Source organism: Panthera onca, chromosome E3, assembly GCF_046562875.1.
Source record: "Panthera onca isolate mPanOnc1 chromosome E3, mPanOnc1 haplotype 2, whole genome shotgun sequence".
In the NCBI taxonomy this organism is placed as follows: Eukaryota; Metazoa; Chordata; class Mammalia; order Carnivora; family Felidae; genus Panthera; species Panthera onca.
Genome location: NC_138354.1, coordinates 16,047,428 through 16,065,814, shown reverse-complemented (window position 1 = coordinate 16,065,814; position 18,387 = coordinate 16,047,428). Strand labels below are relative to the sequence as shown.

Here is an 18,387-nt window from a genome sequence, read left to right as displayed (position 1 = left end):
TTTTATGATGAATTTTCATATGCTTGTTGGCCATCTGTATTTCTTCAAATGAGAAATAGAGAATAGAGAAATTGTATTCAAGTCCTTTGGCCCTTTTAATAATCAGGTTATTTTGTTTCTATTGTTGAGTTTTAGAAGGTCCTTATACATTCTGGACATTATTCTTTTACCAGATACATGATTTGCAAACATTTTCTCCCATTCTGTAGGTTGCCTTTTCACTCTGTTCATTGTTTCCTTTGGTGCACAGAAGTTATTAAGTTTGACGTAGTCCCATTTGTTTTTGCTTTTGTTGCCTAAGCTCCTTCCATCCAGTGGCTCCACTCGTGTGGTCTTGTTCAAGAGGGCATCCTAAGTAGCAGGAGGGAGGGAAAAGAAAAAGGAGGAGGGAGGGGTATGTGCCATCTTTTGAGGAAGGTTGCCTGGTGTGTCCAAATCTCATTTGGCCTCATCTAACTGCAAGAAAGACTTGGAAATATAGTCTTTATCATGGGCAGCCATGTAAAATCTGAGTGAGTCTGATTATTACAGAACAGTGGTTCTCAACCACGGATGCACATTAGAAATAAGCAGGAGCTTTAAAAATCCCAGTGCCCGTGCTGCACCCCAGACCAAGTAACAGAATTGCTGGGGATAGGGTATAGGCATTGATAGTTTATGAAACTCCTTAGGAAGTTCCATTGTGCAGGCAAAGGTTGAGAACCTCTGCTTTGGAAGGTTTACCAAGGAGGCACCAGCAATGTTTGCCCAACATGGATTATAGCCCTCAGCCCAGTGGGGTTGGCTTGAGCCCCACTCAAGACTTAACAAATCTAAATCTGGACTTGGGAAGGATGGGGCTAGAGAACCTGAATTTGTAAATAAGTCTCTCAGGTTATGTTTGTACACAGAGAAGTTGGAGAACCGCTAGGTTTCCATGTTTACAAATCAGTTCAGAAAGCTGGCTGCTGTGGAACAGGCTCCTTCTGTTTCCTCTCCTGTTTGACATGTTTGGAAAGATAAACAAAGATATTTTCTCTTCTTGATTTATCTAGATGAGTACCTCCTTTTCTTTCAATCAACAAATATTCATTGAACATCTACTATATGCCAGGGACTATTCTAGTTGCTAGAGGTATATCAGTTAAAAAAAAAAAAAGACACAAAGATTCATGTCTTCATGGAGCTCACATTATGGCGGAGGGATGACCAACAATAAATCTAGTAGATAGGTAAAGCATGTTAAAGTTGATAAGTATTTTGGAAAAAAAGAAAACCTAGGGTAAGGTAAGAGAATCATTAATGCTAGACAAAGTCATGGCTTCCCAAAGATGCCCATGTCCTAATGTCTGAGACCTGTGTATATATTACCTTAAATAGCAAAAGGCACTTTGTAGATATGATGAAGGATTTTATATGAGGAGTTTATCCTGGACTATCTGGGTCAACCCAATGTAATCAAGGGTCCTTTTAAGGGAAAGAGGGAGGGTAGGAGAGCCAGAGTTGGAGAAGGAGATGTGGCAATGGAAGCGGGGGTGAGGGAGATTTGAAAATGCCATGGTGCTGACTTTGAAGATGGAAAGGCCATGAGCCCAGGAATGCAGGAGGCTTCAGGAAGCTGGGAAAAGCAAGGAAATAGATTCTCTTTGGAGACTCCAGAAAGAATGCAGCCCTGCTGACACCTTGATTTTAGTCCTATAAGACTTAATTTGGATTTTTTACCTCCCGGATCTGTAAGATAATCAATTTGTGTTTTTTTAAGCAACTTTTTTTTTTTTTTTTAATTTTTTTTTTTTAATTTTTTTTCAACGTTTTTTATTTATTTTTGGGACAGAGAGAGACAGAGCATGAACGGGGGAGGGGCAGAGAGAGAGGGAGACACAGAATCAGAAACAGGCTCCAGGCTCCGAGCCATCAGCCCAGAGCCTGACGCGGGGCTCGAATTCACGGACCGCGAGATCGTGACCTGGCTGAAGTCGGACGTTTTTAAGCAACTTTTTAATGGTAATTTGTTACAGCAGCAATTGGAAATTAATAGTGGGAATGAGCACAGAAAGTAATAGAAAATAGAATGGGTTAACCTTACTAAAGTGAACATAAAGCAATGGCTTGCAGGAGGTGAAGGAGCCAGCCAGGGAACTGAGGGAAGAACATTTCAGGCAGAAGGAACAAAGTAAAGGCCCTAAGAGCTGTCAGGTGTGTCTGAGGCTCAGGAAGGTGGCCAACGGAGCAGAGAGAGTGAGGGAGAAGTAGGGAAGAAGTCTAGAGGGTTGACGAGCAGGGATCAGTGCAGATCATGTGAGCCCTTGGAGGTCAATGCCAGGACTTTGGCTTTTACTTTCAGATGGAAATCCCAAGAGGGTTCTGAGCAGAGAAGTGACACAATCTGTCTCCTGATTTAAAAGGATCCTCTGACTGCCGAGTTGAAAAGAGACTGCAGGAAGATTTGGGTAGAAGCAGGGAGACCATAGCAATATCTGGGTGGGACATGATAGTGGTTCCGACCAAGGTCAGAGAAGTGGTCAGATCCCGGATAACTTTTTAAGATCAACAGGATTTCCTTCCTAACAGACTGGATGTGGAGTGTGAAGTAAGATGAGGTCAAGGTTGAGTTTTAGTCTTGTGAAATTCTTAAATGATTTTTGAAAATAATACTGTCTTTCCCAACCTACCAACTACAGGAAGCTAGATTAAAGAAATCTCAAGTCAGACCAGTCCCTTTTCAGCTAAGCAGCCCTTGCAACACCACAGCCACTCAGTCGGATTTGTGAGGCTAAGACTTAGGAGACTCCCACGTAGTTGATTTAACCAATTATATCTCATCATTCTTGATAATCTTATATATATGTGGTACAGGGGATTCTTTGAACAGCTTATAACATCTTATTGGTTCTCTCATTAATTTTTCCCTCATCAGTTCTGGTTAATGAGGAAATGAAATTAAGTTGTTTGCATGCTTTATCCAAGATTTGTGTCATACGGGCTAAATCAAATCAAGTCTTGAGCAAATGTGAAATTACGGCTTCTTTAGCATGGAACATTCTAGGTATCATTATTGAAGAAGATGTCATTTAAAAAATAGTCTTTAATAAACAGCTGCTATTGTTTCACACTACTTGCTATTTAGGCGCTTTGAATCTTTTCACGAGAAGGCACAGAAGGAAAGTAGACTACTGGCTTTTGTAATGGATTTAGCATTCATAATTTGACTCTGCAATGACTGCCTTCCAGAGTTGTAATTTTACAAGTGAAGTTTCAGAAGCCACTTAGCTAGTGACTTAGCTAACTAGCCACCCAGCATTACATCTCAGTGCTCTTTTGTTTTTCCCTACTCCTCTTAAAACTGGGTCACAAACAATAAAAACTTGCTCTGCTTTTTAACAACAGCTTTACTGAGCTATAATTCACATGCCATGCAATTCACTTATTTAAAGTGTCCAATTCAGTGGTTTTTAGAATATCCAGAGTTGTACATCCTTCGCCACAATCAATTTTTACCTACCATCTTACCCTATGAAGAAACCTGCCATCCCTTTCCTCCTATTTTTCCCATTCCTCTGTGCTGTGCTTTAGGCTAACTTACTTTCTAACTAACTTACTTTCTGTCTCTATAGATCTGCCTAATCTGGACATTCCAAGTGAATGAAATTGTACAATATGTGGTCTTTTGTGATCGGCTTCCTTCACCAGGCATAGCATTTTCAGGGTTCATCCATGTTGCGCCATATACCAGTATTTCTTTTCTTTTATGGCTGAATAATAGTCCGTTGTATGGATAGACCACATTTTGTTTATTCGCTTATCATTGATGGACATTTGATTTATTTCCACCTTTGGTCTACTATGCAAAACGCTGCTATGAACATTCATGTGCAAATTTTTGTGTGGACATATGTTTTTATTTCTCTTGCGTATAACCTAGGAATGAAACTGTTGCATCATGTGGCGACCGTATATTTAACCTTAGGAAAAAAATGTCAGACTGTTTTCCAGAATGGTTGCACCATTCTATATCCCCACCAGCAATGTATCAGGGTTCCAATTCCTCCACTTCTTCACCAACATTTGTTATTGTCTCTTTTGTCATAGTAATCCTAGTGGTGTCAAGTGGTATTTCTTTTTTTTTTTTTCTCAGTTGATCACAATGGGAATTTAGTTATTTAATGCATCCACTAATCTAATGTCACCAATAAAATCTAAGCAGCTGTATCACAAACCTGGGTTATATTCAGTGGACATGCATTAATAATCTGTACAACTTAAGGGGCGCCTGGGTGGCTCAGTCAGTTAAGCGTCAACTTCAGCTCAGGTCATGATCTCATGGGTTGTGAGTTTAAGCTCCGTGTCGGGATCTGTGTGGACAGTCTCAGGGCCTGGAGGCTGCTTGGGATTCTGTGTCTCCCTGTCTCCCTCTCTCTCTGCCCCTCCCCACCTCAGGCTCTGTTTCTCTCAAAAAAGTAAATAAGTATTAAAAAATTAAAAAATAATAATCCATGGGGCGCCTGGGTGGCTCAGTCGGTTAAGCGTCCGACTTCAGCTCAGGTATGATCTCGCGGTCCGTTAGTTCGAGCCGCGCGTCGGGCTCTGTGCTGACAGCTCAGAGCCTGGAGCCTGTTTCCGATTCTGTGTCTCCCTCTCTCTGACCCTCCCCTGTTCATGCTCTGTCTCTCCCTGTCTCAAAAATAAATAAAACGTTAAAAAAAATTAAAAAAAAAAAATAATCCATATAGTTTAACATTACACCAGAAAAGGAATTGAATACAAAAATTTCCCTTGATTTTTGGTGGTCACCAAATTTCATGACACAGGTTACCAATAAAACTGTAAAAACAGATTTTAAATATTTTCAATAATACGTTAAAAAAATTAATGAACCAGTAAGTTTTCATATTGGGCTGAAGACTTAAAACATGAAGCTGGCCCCAATCTGTCAAAAATGACAAATAAATATTTACAATGACTAAATATGTTATTTAAATGCAATGATACTGGAGGACTACTCACTTCTGGCGAAAAAACAAAAACAAAACAAAACAAAAAAACCCTTTGGGGTTAATTTCTCAATGCAAACAAGTCTTCATAAATACTGTGATAATATAAACTTGGAAACATACCTGGAATCAGGACAATGATGAAAAAATAACACACAGGCAATCTTATTTCTGATCTGTCTTCATAAAGCCAAATGCCCAACACTGTCCTTCAATATAAAACTAAATTAAGAAAAGGAGAATGACTTTACCCAACTTGCTGACATTCTTCCAGAGAATTATCTTTCACTAGGGCAAATCTCAAGCCCCATTAACTTGCTTCTCTGGAGTGTGATTAGCACAGCACCAAATTTATAAACTGACAGGACCACCCAAAATGCTGAATACGCTTTTCAAACAGAAACAAACTATTTTTTTTTCCAATTGTTAGTTCCACGTGCCACATTATTCTTGAAACTTACATGGTTACCAATAAGAAAAGAATAAGGGAAACTTTGAACATATCTTCTCATTAAAGAATAAAGTGCAGGGCACCTGGGTGGCTCAGTCAGTTGGGCAGCCAACTTCGGCTCAGGTCATGATCTCATGGTCTGTGGGTTCGAGCCCTGCGTCAGGCTCTGCTGGCAGCTTGGAGCCTAGAGCCTTCTGATTCTGTGTCTCCCTCTCTCTCTGCCCCTCCCCTGCTTGCTGTCTCTCTCTCTCTCTCTCAAATAATAAACATTAAAAAAAAAAAAGGATGAAGTGCAAAATATCTCCGTATCTCTGGTATTTTAATAGGAGAAAGCATCAAATACATATAATAAAGGGACTGAAGTAACAAAAAAGCTAATACAAAAAAAGTCCTCTTTAAATCTACACTTGAAGACTACATAAGACCAATTTAATTTTCCTTTCTTCCGTGAAATCTGTAAATGAACCAAGTTGTCATAGAACTTGACATTTTGTTTGTTTCTCTTCCCCAAGATCAGAAATTCCAAAATTAGAAAGAAAAAATGGAAAAAAATAACACTGCATGGCAAATGGACACTAAGTTCATAAAGAACCTTTTTAAAAAATGAGATATTATGAAAGAAAATACCATGAAAATAATAATCTTATGAAAATTGTTTTTTAGGCACAGTGAATTAAAAAAAATTTAATGTTTATATTTGAGAGACAGAGAGAGACAGCATGATCAGGAGAGGGGCAGAGAGAGAGAGGGAGACCCAGAATATGAAGCAGTTTCCAGGTTCTGAGCTGTCAGCACAGAGCCTGACGCCGGACTCAAACTCACAAGCCACCGTGAGATCATGACCTGAGCCGAAGTTGAACGCTCAACCGACAGCCACCCAGGCACCCCTAGGCACAGTGAATTTGAGCCTTGGTCTTCATGAACACACTACAGCTTATATAGGAAACTATAAATATATAAGACTCTAGGGAAAAAAGTCAAAATACATATTACTTAACATTCTGTAAGCCTAAGAAAAATCTTGAGCGGAGGGAAAAGGATAGCCAACTGAATCATCACTTAAGGCACAAAACTGTGGGGGCACCTGGCTGCCTCAGTCAATAGATCATGTTACTCTTGATCTCAGGGTTGTGAGTTCAAGCCCCACGTTGGGTGTAGAGATTACTTAAAATATTTTAAAAAAGAAAAGAATACAGAACTATGAAAAATTTCTGGGTCAGAAGGGTGTTCCAGATGAAATCAGAGTTTGTGAAAACATACAACTTGTAAAAGCTCCTTTGTGGGTGCATAATAAAGTCCCATGTGTTTGTTCTCTTTCCAGTATTATTCATTGACCAATTCCAAAGAAAAAGAGCCATTTGATACAGTGAACTGCCCGCTGGCTGTTGCTATGTAAATGGTCTACTGCTTCTCACTGGCTGTATCAAGGGTCACCTGCTTTGATTCTCCTTTGTTTTCAAGTTCTTCCAAAGCTAACCTTTCAGCCAGAGACTTGGATTAAGTGATCAACAGTGGCATCACCTGAAGTTTTTAGGTATCTTCTCTGTGCACTATTATCTTTCTCCATTAGTGTGGGGGGAGTCCTGAATACTTACTCAATTTCACTGGCACCATCCACTACTGGATCAATTGCCACTGTTGCACTGCTCTTATCAAGCTCAAGCTGGGAATCATCAGATGTTTTGGTCTGTTTGGTACTAGGTCCTGCTTCCTGATTACTGTGTGCAGAAGCATTGCTACAGTGAAGAACTGTCACCAGTGTCTTCTGCTCCACTACTATCTTCAATCTGTTGTTTCTTGCCTCTCTGTAGTCTGTTCCTGGCCTGTATCTTCCGTCCTTCCTGAGTGTTGTGACTGAGTGCCTGCTGATTATTGCTTGTTGATCCCGGCTAATACTCTCTCTTGATGAACTTCACACTCATCACAACTTGGATAACTTTTGCTGATGAGTGCATCAAAGTTTGAGGCTGGTCTTAGTGATTTTTTAGAAACTAGCCTTTTCCTACAGGTAGGACATTCTTTATCGCCACTTCGGAGGGCTGTGGTGATGCAGTCTGCACAAAACCTATGTAAACACTCCTTTGCTCTTCATGGTGTTCTTCAAAGTATCCAAACAAATTGGACACATTAGTTCTTTGTGTAGACTTGGAAGTGAAACCACAATGTCCAAGTCATCCGTTATTGCCTCCTGAGGTGTTGGTTGTAATTGCTATAAGCTGAGTTCCCATTTTGCTTACTGGTTGAATTCCATTTGTCTGCACAGCCTGAGAGGTCTCGGCTCCTGCCTCAGCCCTGGACTCGCTGGCTGTGGCCAGACCCAGACTCATGTACGAGCCGTACAATATGAGAACGTATTTCTTAATGAAAAATGGCCTGAAATGAAAGTCAGTGGTAGATCTGGTGACTGAAATCTAGGAAAAGCTAAGAGGCATCTCATCATTTTTTAGCCAGAAGACTATTTTATAACTGACTTTCGAATCCTGAATATATAGGGATCATTAAGAGCCTGAAGGATGACTTAAAATTTTCAACTGAACTACACTAACATGATATTCATGAACCTGGGGGTGGGGGTGTGTGTGAAGGCCTCAGGACTGGACCCTGTGAATGCCAAGAATCTACTCTAGGTTTGAATCCCAAATTTGCCTTGTCACAGAGGCAGTACTCTAAAAATCTTGCTGTTAACTATCACCTTGCTTCAGTGGCAGGGTAATCCTTGAGCTATTCATTTGTGCTTTAGTCTCACTGCCATAGGAGACTCAAACAAAGGTGAGATATTTTTACATTCTTTGCTTCTCTATCCAAGTAGCCTCTGTGTTCTGAGTTTGGGCTCCCCATCCTTAGAGAGTTCCTGATGGCTTTTATGTTGCAAAGCTGGGGAAAGAGAGAGTACAGGTAGGGTTGCCAGATAACATATGGGATGCTCAGTTAAATTTGTATTTCAGATAATCTAGTAATAATTCTTTAGTCTAAGTACACCCCCCCCCCCAATTATTTGTTGTTTATCTGACATACAGATTTAGCTACACATTCTATATTTATGTTTGCTTAATTTGACAACCCAAGTGGAGAATAAAATTTATAGCTCCAGGAGCCCTTACCCAGGAGCCATAAGGCTTTTGTCTGGGGGAGTACAAATCAGTTCAAGAGACTGCATTGAGGGTACAGGAAGTGGAATGGTAAACTCAAGATTTGGAGTATTGGGGATGGCCTCTAGGGTTGGATTCATTTAGGGTCTGGGACCTGTGCTTTAATGCCACGTGATTCCAGAGAGAGTCCAGCCTGCCCAGAGAGCTGGCAGTGGGCATGGGTGTTGTGGAAGCTAAAGAGTTTAGTGGCTGGGGAGCCACACTGCCCAAACCCCTGCCAAATAATCCAACATTGTTGTATGACTCAAGAGAGGGAGCAACAGGGGCAAATAGGATTTATCTGATACATTTAAAGTTCTTAGGTCAGTGCTTGGCACAAAGTAAGTGCTTTAGTGAACATTTAGGGCAAATGGAGTAATATGATATTTCTTGAATTTCCATAGCATACACCAAAATAATACTCATTGCACTTCTATCAGAGAAGTTTCTTTAGGTGCCTCCTTTTCTGAATGTCCATGGATTTTGCTCTCGTAGGGCATATCTACTTTGGCACCAGGCATAGCAGTCACAGAATCCCTATAGCATCAATTTCACTGGCCAAATACAGAAAAATACATACCATTTGAGCACCATAAGAATATCACAGCACCATCTAAAAATGTTCTCAGCCTGTTTTTAAGCATTCTTCAGTACAATATTTTAGCACAGCTATTTGGAGAGTCTCTTGGAGGTTTGTGAAAAAGGAATGTGACCAGTATTTTTCAGTTTACTCAGCCTAATTACTAAATGATTAATAATAAAATCACTTCTATACCTTGAGGTATATGTGTGATTTTGAACATGGTGGATCCTTAAGGTGGCATGCGAAGAGTGGAGACTGAATGCTCCTCATCTGCTGTGAGCAAATCTGCCAGACAGATGAGCTCCAGAAGGTCATTCAGCCTCTCTGAGCTACAGTTTCTCATTTGGGCTCAGAATTAAATATCACTAAGGTTCTTTCCAATGCAAAGAGAATGCTATTTGCTATTCAAAGACCTAGATTTAGTCCTGGCTTTGCCAGTTATTAGCTGTGTGACCTTGGGCAAATTATAAAACCTCTTTCAACCTCTGACTTCTCACTTGTAAAATGGAGATAATAACACTTCCCAGGTTGTTCCAAGGGCCAAATAAACCAATATATGGGATAATACTTTCTAATAAGTCACAAAGTAATAAATTAATGCAGAGGCATCAATCTCTATTTTTAAGAGTAGCTGATCATAAAGCAAAACAAAATAAAGTGGTTTTTATTTGTGGTTTTGGGTTTCTTTAAAAGTCACAAAACCAAGAAAATTATAAACGTACTTACTGGACCTTTATAGCAACAGGCATTTAGTTTAAAATATTAATGATTTATAGTACACAAAATGGTGCACTCTGGGAATTCTTGGCCATGGTGAAGGAATAGAGCTATCAGCTCTGATATAGAGGAGCAATGAGCCAACACTAAGGAACAGCTGGGCAATTGGTTTCCAGCAAGGCACAAAACACAACCTATCAGATGGCCATGAAACATTTTGCTTCTTGGGAGCTAAAAAAATCATACTTCTCACTGGGGACAATCCCTAAAGAATCAAATTGTATACAACAATTTTGATGGGCTCTGTGGTGTGTGGGGAGTGGAAGGAGGGATAATTTTAGGTAAAAAGAAATCTGCTTAACTATTCCATGACCTGAATAATTTAGGCATACAATGCATTGAAATGAAGTTGGAAGTCCTAGCACAATGGACTGACATTCTTGGTAATGCATTTTCTTCTACTGAGAGTCTCTAGACTGTTCCATGGGATCCCAGGATTCATTAGAAGTTGCAGCAGGGGGGCGCCTGGGTGGCGCAGTCGGTTAAGCGTCCGACTTCAGCCAGGTCACGATCTCGCGGTCCGTGAGTTCGAGCCCCGCGTCGGGCTCTGGGCTGATGGCTCGGAGCCTGGAGCCTGTTTCCAGTTCTGTGTCTCCCTCTCTCTCTGCCCCTCCCCCGTTCATGCTCTGTCTCTCTCTGTCCCAAAAATAAATAAAAAACGATGAAAAAAAAAAAATTAAAAAAAAAAAAAAAAAAAAAGAAGTTGCAGCAGGGCCAAGGGAAAATTCCCACGGGTTATTAGAAATTGGATGTATGTATTCGGTTTGATTATATATTATATCTGTTTGGGATATATGATAATTAGCTAATGTCAGTTAGTCAATTAGTGATGGGGTTATTAGTTACTGACTAATAGATGCAGACTTTAGTAGAAGCCTACTGTGTGCTAGGCTTTGTGTCAGGAGCTGGAAACACAAAGTTAAGTAGGACTGGTCTTCACATCAACTAGCTCACAGAGTGGTGGAGGAGAATGATATAAAAACAGATACTGTATTTATAACTCAAGGTGTTAACTGCATACATCTGGATTCTGCCACTTCTGTTTATTCTTTCTGAATCCTGGTTTTCTCATCTGTGAAATGGGAGTAATAACACCGCCCTTACAGTATGTGCATAGTTGTATGCATAGAGCCTGGCTCCTGACGTCTCCTTGTGTTCTCCCCACCCCTACATGGAGAGTGGCTTGGCAATGGGAAAGGCCATGCCTTCTTTTTGACTGACTGATTTCGTATGGCTTTTTCAGTTTACAAGGAAGAGCTGGGCAACCTGAAAACTGGGAGACTTCTTGTAAGGAATTCTAATAGCCAGTCAGCTACTCTGTTATTCTTGGGGTCTTTACCTCTCTCTCTCTCTCTCTCTCTCTCTCTCTCTCTCTCTGATTTCCCTCATCAGCCATCTCTGGGTTTTGATTTAATCCATTAGCCACCTTCCAAAGGAAGACCCATGATTGGAAGACTCAATTAGATAGGAGATGACTTACCATCCAATATAGAAGACCCACCACAGGTGCACACTCTGGTCCAGGGAAGTCTGTCCAATGTAGCTAGACATTTTCTTTCAAAGCCCAAAATGAACAAAGCCTGATATTTTTCTAAGATTTTATTTTAATTCCATACAGTGTTATATTAGTTGCAGGTGTACAATATAGTAATTCAATACTTCCATGTTACCCTGTGCTCATCACAGGTGAGCTTCTTAACCCTCAAGACTTACTTAACCCATCCCCCCAGCCTCCTTCCCTCTGGCAACCATCAGTTTGTTCTGTACAATTAAGAATCTGTTTCTTGCTTTGTCTCTTTCTTCTTTTTTTCCCCTTCGCTTGTTTGTTTTGTTTCTTAAATTCCACATATGAATGAAATCCATGGTATTTGACTTTCTCTGACTGATTTCGCTTAGCATAATACTCTCTAGCTCCATCCATGCTGTTGAAAATGGCAAGATTTCATTCTTTTGTATGGCTGAGTACTATTCCATTGCATATACACCATTTCTTCTTTATCCATTCAGTAGTTGACGGACATTTGGGCTGTTTCCATAATTTGGCTGTTGTAGATAATGCTGCTATAAACATAGGGGTGCACATATTCCTTCAAATTAGTATTCTTGTATTCTTTGGGTAAATACTTAGTGCAGTTTCTGAATCATAGGGTAGTTCTATTTTTATTTTTTTTTCTTTTTACTGCATTTCTTTTTTTTTCCAATATATGAAATTTATTGTCAAATTGGTTTCCATACAACACCCAGTGCTCATCCCAAAAGGTGCCCTCCTCAATACCCATCACCCACCCTCCCCTCCCTCCCACCCCCCATCAACCCTCAGTTTGTTCTCAGTTTTTAAGAGTCCCTTATGCTTTGGCTCTCTCCCACTCTAACCTCTTTTTTTTTCCTTCCCCTCCGGGTAGTTCTGTTTTTAACTTTCTGAGGAAACTCCATACTGTTCGCCAGAGTGGCTGCACCAGTTTGCATTGCCACCAACAGTGCAAGAGGGTTCCCCTTTCTCCACATCCTCACCAACACCTATTGTTTCTTGATTTTTTATTTTAGCTATTCTAACAGGCGTGAGGTGATATTTCATTGTAGGTTTGATTTTCATTTCCCTGATGATGAGTGATGTTCAACATCTTTTCTTGTGTCTGTTGGCAATCTGTATGTTTTCTTTAGAGAAATGTCTCTTTCTTTTCATGTCTTTTCATCTTTTACCCATTTTTTTTTGGATTGTTCATTTTTTGGGTGTTGAGGTGTGTAAGTTCTTTATATATTTTGGATGCTAATCCTTTATCAGATATGTCATTTGCAAACATTTTCTCCCATTCTGTAGGTTGCCTTGTAGTTTTGTCGATAGTTTCTCACTGTGCGGAAGCTTTTTATTTTGATGAAGTTCCAATAGTTTACTTTTGCTTTTATTTCCCTTGCCTCAGGAGACATATCTAGAAAAATGTTGCTATGGCCACTGTCTAAGAGGGTACTGCCTGTGTTCTCCTCTAGAATTTTAATGGTTTTCTGTCTCACATTTAGGTCTTTAATCCATTTTGAATTTATTTTTGTGTATGGTGTAAGAAAGTGGTCCAGTTTCATTCTTTTGCATGTTGTCATCCAGTTTCCCCAACATCATTTGTTGAGGAAACTATCTTTTCCCATTGGATATTCTTTCCTGCTTTGTTGAAGATTAATTGGCCATATAATTGTGGGGATATATTTGTATTTTCTGTTCTTTTCTATTGACCTATGTGTCAGTTTTTATGCCAGTATTATACTGTTTTGATTACAACAGCTTTGTAATATAACTTGAAGTCTGAAATTGTGATGCCTCCAGCTTTTTTTTTTTTTTTTTTTCCCCCCAAGGTTGTTTTGGCTATTTAGGGTCTTTTGTGGTTCCATTCAGGTTTTAGGATTGTTTGTTCTAGTTCTATGAAAAATGCTGTTGGCATTTTGATAGAGATTGCATTAAATGTGTAGATTGCTTTGGGTAGTATAGACATTTTAACAATATTTGTTCTTCCAATCGACGGGCATGGAATGTCTTTCCCTTTCTTTGTGTCATTTTCAATTTCTTTCATCAGTGTTTTATAGTTTTCAGAGGACAAGTCTTTTCACCTCTTTCATTAGGGTTATTCCTAGGTATCTCACTATTTTGGGTGACCTCTCTTTCTGCTGCTTCATTATAGATATATAGCAATTTAACATATTTATGCCATATTATTTTTTTAGTTTATATATCACTTATTTCTGCTCTAATATTTATTATTTCCTTCCTTCTGTTTGTTTTAGGTTTTGTTTGTTCTCTTTCTAGCTCCTTTAGAACCAAGATTAGGTTGTTTGAGATTTTTCTTGCTTATTAAGGTAGACCTGTATTGCTATAAACATCCCTCTTAGACCCTCTTTTGCTGCATCCCAGAGATTTTGGACCATTGTGCTTACATTTCATTAAGGTTGCTATTTTTCAAAATAGCAATAAGGGCTAGTGTAAATGACTTGTAAGCTTCTGGCTGTAAGACACAGACTTAAGAACTGAAGAGTTTGTTGATTTGGGGACACACAATAACTACTCGAAATTGTTCACATAAAATCTGCTTTACGTTGTCACTTATTTTATCCTCACAGCAACCCAAGGAAAGTGAGGATTATTACACTCAAGAGATAACACAACTGGGGCTTGCAGAGCTTAATGAAGTTGTTTCCGTGCTAACCAGGTTGTGATGGAGTAAGTTCTGTTGGAATCCCAAGCCTCTGTGATGTCATGAGGGCTTTCTCTTCTGAGACCTACTCAGGAAATGTTTTCTGAAGTGAGTACCAGCACTGGTTATATTTCTTATTGCTCACTGGTTTGTTTTTATCTTTTTTTAAAATATTTTTTTAATGTTTATTTATTTTTTAGAGAGAGAGAGGCAGAGAGAGAGAGAGATGGAGTCACAGAATCCAAAGCAGGCTCCAGGCTCTGAACTGTCAACACAGAGCCTGTTGCATTGCTTGAACTCATGAGCCATGAGAGGGGAAAGGATGACCTGAGCCAAAGTTGGATACTGAACTGGCTGAGCCACCCAGGCACCCCAGTTTATTTTTATCTTTAGGACATTCAGGGAACTGCTTATTTTGTTCCCTTATTTACAGTGGCTAATGGAAAGCTTTGAGTCAAAACTGTGGCCCTGAATATCAAGTGTCTAGGAATTCATGGCATGGATTTCATGTACTAGCTTTACTCCTAGTCTCCTTGTTATTTGCCTACCTTTATTTTCTCCTTTTTGCATCATCTCACCCAGCCTTAGCCTGTTGACATGTTGTGTGTATCTTTGTGAACCATCTTAAATCCTTTCTGTTTCAAAGCTGGGCATAAGCAAATAAAAAATTCCTAGTAGGTATTTATTACATCATGATGACAGCTATGATCTCAACAGCTTCCACCTATACCACCCATTTCCATGGTCATTCCTAGAGTCATAGCTTTGAGTGGACCTTCTCCTTCATTCTAGCCTTGAACTCTAATATCTTATTTTCTACCTATTCCTTCTTTCCTGACTCCTTCAACCCACTTACTCTTCAACCTTCTTGACATCTTTAGTCAAGATGTCAACCTCCTTGACATCTTTAGCCTGGATGATTAGTCCCCTCCTTGTTTCACTCCCTTTCCTAACTAAACCTCACCTCCTCTCTGAGACCCCACTTCTCTCTTCTTTGGTCCTCCTGAGCCCCAGCTCAACTGTGGGGCTCAATTGTGGATCACAACACCCACATGCCTTCCTTGGGCAACCTGACTGTGGCTGAAAAAAGCCACAGATGAGCATCAGCCTACCTTCTAGCCTTTGTGCTTCTTTGGCCTTTTCAGAGACCTTTCCCTGGGACCCTGATCAGATATCTCTCTGACCTATCTTACTCACATGGCCTATCTTGAAAGGCCTCCACTCCTCTTGAGTCCTTCTGTAGTGAGCATTTTTCAATGAATTCATCCTATCCCTGTGGCCACAATGATTGGTTCAAGGATGAGCATGAGACCATGCTCATGTAAGTTTGAGCCAGCTGATTAGTACCCTTAATTTCATCTGTACCCTTAATGCCTCCTTATTGTGTTATGTAACATAGGATTAGGATGTAGATATCTCTTTTGGGGTAACGTTATTCTGTCTACCACAGTGACTATGACTTTCAGGAGAAGGTGATGTCAAAGCTGACAAGAGTCAGATGAGCAGAAGCTAGCCCAGTTGAGGGTAGGTGGTTTAAGAAGAGTATTCCAAGAAGAGGGGATAAAATACTCCAGAGGTTCCTTGAAGAGAGATTACAGGTCATCTGGGTTGTAGAGAAGAGATTCTGTCAACAACAGACAAAATAGAGAGAGGAAGTCAGTGATGCTACTTTACAAGGTAGGACAGAGCAGGGACTGTTAAGGAGTTTGGACTTCATGCAGAAGGCAAAGGGAATGTTATTTAAATGAGGGAGTGACATGATCAGATTCATGGAGTAGAGCCATTATTCAGGCAGCTGTGCAGAGGAGGAACTAATAGGACTCTGGATGGGAGTGATGGAGACCCCAAAAAGGGGAGGGGGCAGTGGAGATGGAGAGAATGAGTGGATGTATGTCTAAGAAAACAGAATCATGAGGGTTGGTGAACGGAGCTAAGGGTAATGCTTGGGTTTGTGTTTGGGCATCAGGTGCTTCTGTCTGTGTTTTTTAATGAGACAAAAGTGCAGAAATAGGTCATGTTTTGGGGGATCTGTAATAAGATTCTTTTTGGACATGTTAAATTTGAGATGCTTGTGGCCATCCATCCTAGAGTCAATTCTAATGGATAAATACATTAAGTTAGAGTCTCAGAAGAGAAGTATAGAATGGAGATGCACAATTTTGCTGTGATCATCAAATAGATGAAAGCCTAGTGAAAGGATGATTTCACTCAGAGAGAGAAAATATAAGAGATCATAGGGTAAGGAGCACAAACATTGGAGGGGCTGGAAAGGCAGGGTAGGCCTCTGGCAACCGGAGAGGCCAGCATACTTTCCCTTCCTTCCTTCTTCTTCCCTTTCTTTCCTTTACTCCTTTATTGGCTTCTTTCTTTTCCCCTTCCTTGCTTCCTTCCCCTTCTACCTTTCCTTTCCTGCATTCTAATTCAGTTTAGGCTTGACAGGCCCAAATAAGGTGGTAATGGTGGCCTGTATGAGGATAGCATGAGTGGGGGGTGACAGGGGCAGCCCAGTGGGGTCAAGTGACTAGCTCCATGAAGGGATTCACCTCATAGAGACATGTATAAGGGACACTGGGAGCCAGGTTTCTCACTGTTGAAGATAGATACAGATATGGAAAGGGGGAACTAGAATGAGCCCTGTGGTGTTGGCTTGGAATTGGAACTATTGGCGCAAATTCATGCTTTATGATGTAGAGAGAGATCTAAGTGCAGGTTACAAAAATGTGTGTTGGGGCACAGTGGTATACATACAGTTATTCCCTGTGCCGTCCTGAGAGGTCCTGGGACCAGTGTCACCTGCGAGCAATGAGCATGCCTAGTGCCCCAATCTTAGCTTCCAAATTCTACTCCCCACTAAAAGTAAACCAGAGATCCTTGAGAAATGACTAGTTTCAGACAAAGTTTGGGAAGAGAATGTATAAGATGGACCTGGAAAGTTTTATTGCAAAGAAAATGTTCAAGTCATGATGGGAACATGTCAAAAGACACAGAACTCACACTTGGCAAATCTGGGACAATTTGACCATCAAAATAAATAATGATAATTTGTTAAAAACTAATTAAAAATATAGACAGTCATGATTTAAATAATGAATAGATAATTCCCTTTCATATAGTAGAATGTACATTACCAAACTCAGAGAAAAACAAGAGGGGCTGGAGATAGGAGAGAGTCAAAGAAGTATAGTGGAAACCTAAAGAAAGAAATGTATTGGGAAGGCAGGAGGGATCAATGGCATTGACTATTTCTGACTGCACAAGAAAGGTAAATTCTAGAAAGGGTCTGGTGGAGTGAGGCCTGTGAAAGTCACTGGCAAGAATTGATGGAGTGGGTTGCAAGGGGAATGGGAAGTGAGAAATCAGAGACAGCAAGCACAGACAAGTCAATGAAGAAATCTGGCTGTGAAGTGGAGGAAAGAGGGGGATAGCAACAGGGGAACACACTGAGTTTAGGGAAGGCTTTTTAAAATGGAAGAAACATGAGTGAGTTATTTATTTATTTATTTATTTATTTATAATTTTTTTAAATGTTTATTTATTTTTGAGAGAGAGAGAGAGTGAGGGAGACACAGAATCTGAAGCAGGCTCCAGGCTCTGAGCGGTCAGCAAAGAGCCCAATGCAGGGCTCAAACTCACAAACCATGGGATCATGGCCTGAGCTGAAGTCGGATGCCTATCCGACTGAGCCACCCAGGCGCCCCAGAAACATGAGTAACTTATATGCTAATGGGAAGGGACTGAAAAGGAGAGATGGACTAAAGATACAGGACAGTGGGAAAAAAGTTGATAAGTGAGGTTCCAGAGAAGGCAAGAGGGAATTCACTGGATGGGGGATTAGCATTTTCTTTCTAGCCTGAGTGAAAATGATGAAGTAAAGGATAGTACATAGATTTAGGGGCAAAAAGTTGAGGAGGTTTCTGTCAATGATTTCCAAGTTTTTGTGAAATAGGAGATGGAGTCATTGTCTGCAAGTGAGGGACAGACTCCTGGGGTTAGGGACATGAAGAGCACAGAGAAGCATCTGAGGAACATGGGGGAAAAAACTGACTCAAGACATGCAGACAGCTTCTTGGAAGCATCAAGCGTCCAGGGGAGGGTGGCAGTCTTGAAGTTACAGTGGCTCCAATCTGTGTGGTTGTGACAGTCTTTCTTCTGTCCCTCTCTCATACTGAGTCCGGAAATGTGGAAGATCCAGTTTCCCTTCTCTTCCTTCCACCCTCCCCTTCTTCTTTCTTTTCTTTCCTTGGCAGGTGGAAATGTATCATGTACCAGTTATCAATTGATAACTGTTCCAAATTCACCCTTC

The 18,387-nt window shown here is 40.4% G+C and overlaps 1 long non-coding RNA gene and 1 pseudogene across 1 annotated transcript in view; both read right to left on the bottom strand.

Moving 5' to 3' along the window:
- The window catches only part of LOC144614753 (uncharacterized), a 43,374-nt gene extending 28,647 nt beyond the window's left edge, over positions 1-14,727 (bottom strand). The window contains exons 1-2 of the long non-coding RNA XR_013552854.2: positions 14,633-14,727; positions 5,094-5,192 (exon numbers count right to left, since the gene is read on the bottom strand). This is a non-coding gene — a long non-coding RNA (uncharacterized LOC144614753). The remainder of the gene's footprint in view (positions 1-5,093; positions 5,193-14,632) is intronic.
- Positions 6,661-7,748, bottom strand: LOC132689775 (E3 ubiquitin-protein ligase RING2 pseudogene; annotated as a pseudogene).
- Positions 14,728-18,387: the final 3,660 nt, after the last annotated feature.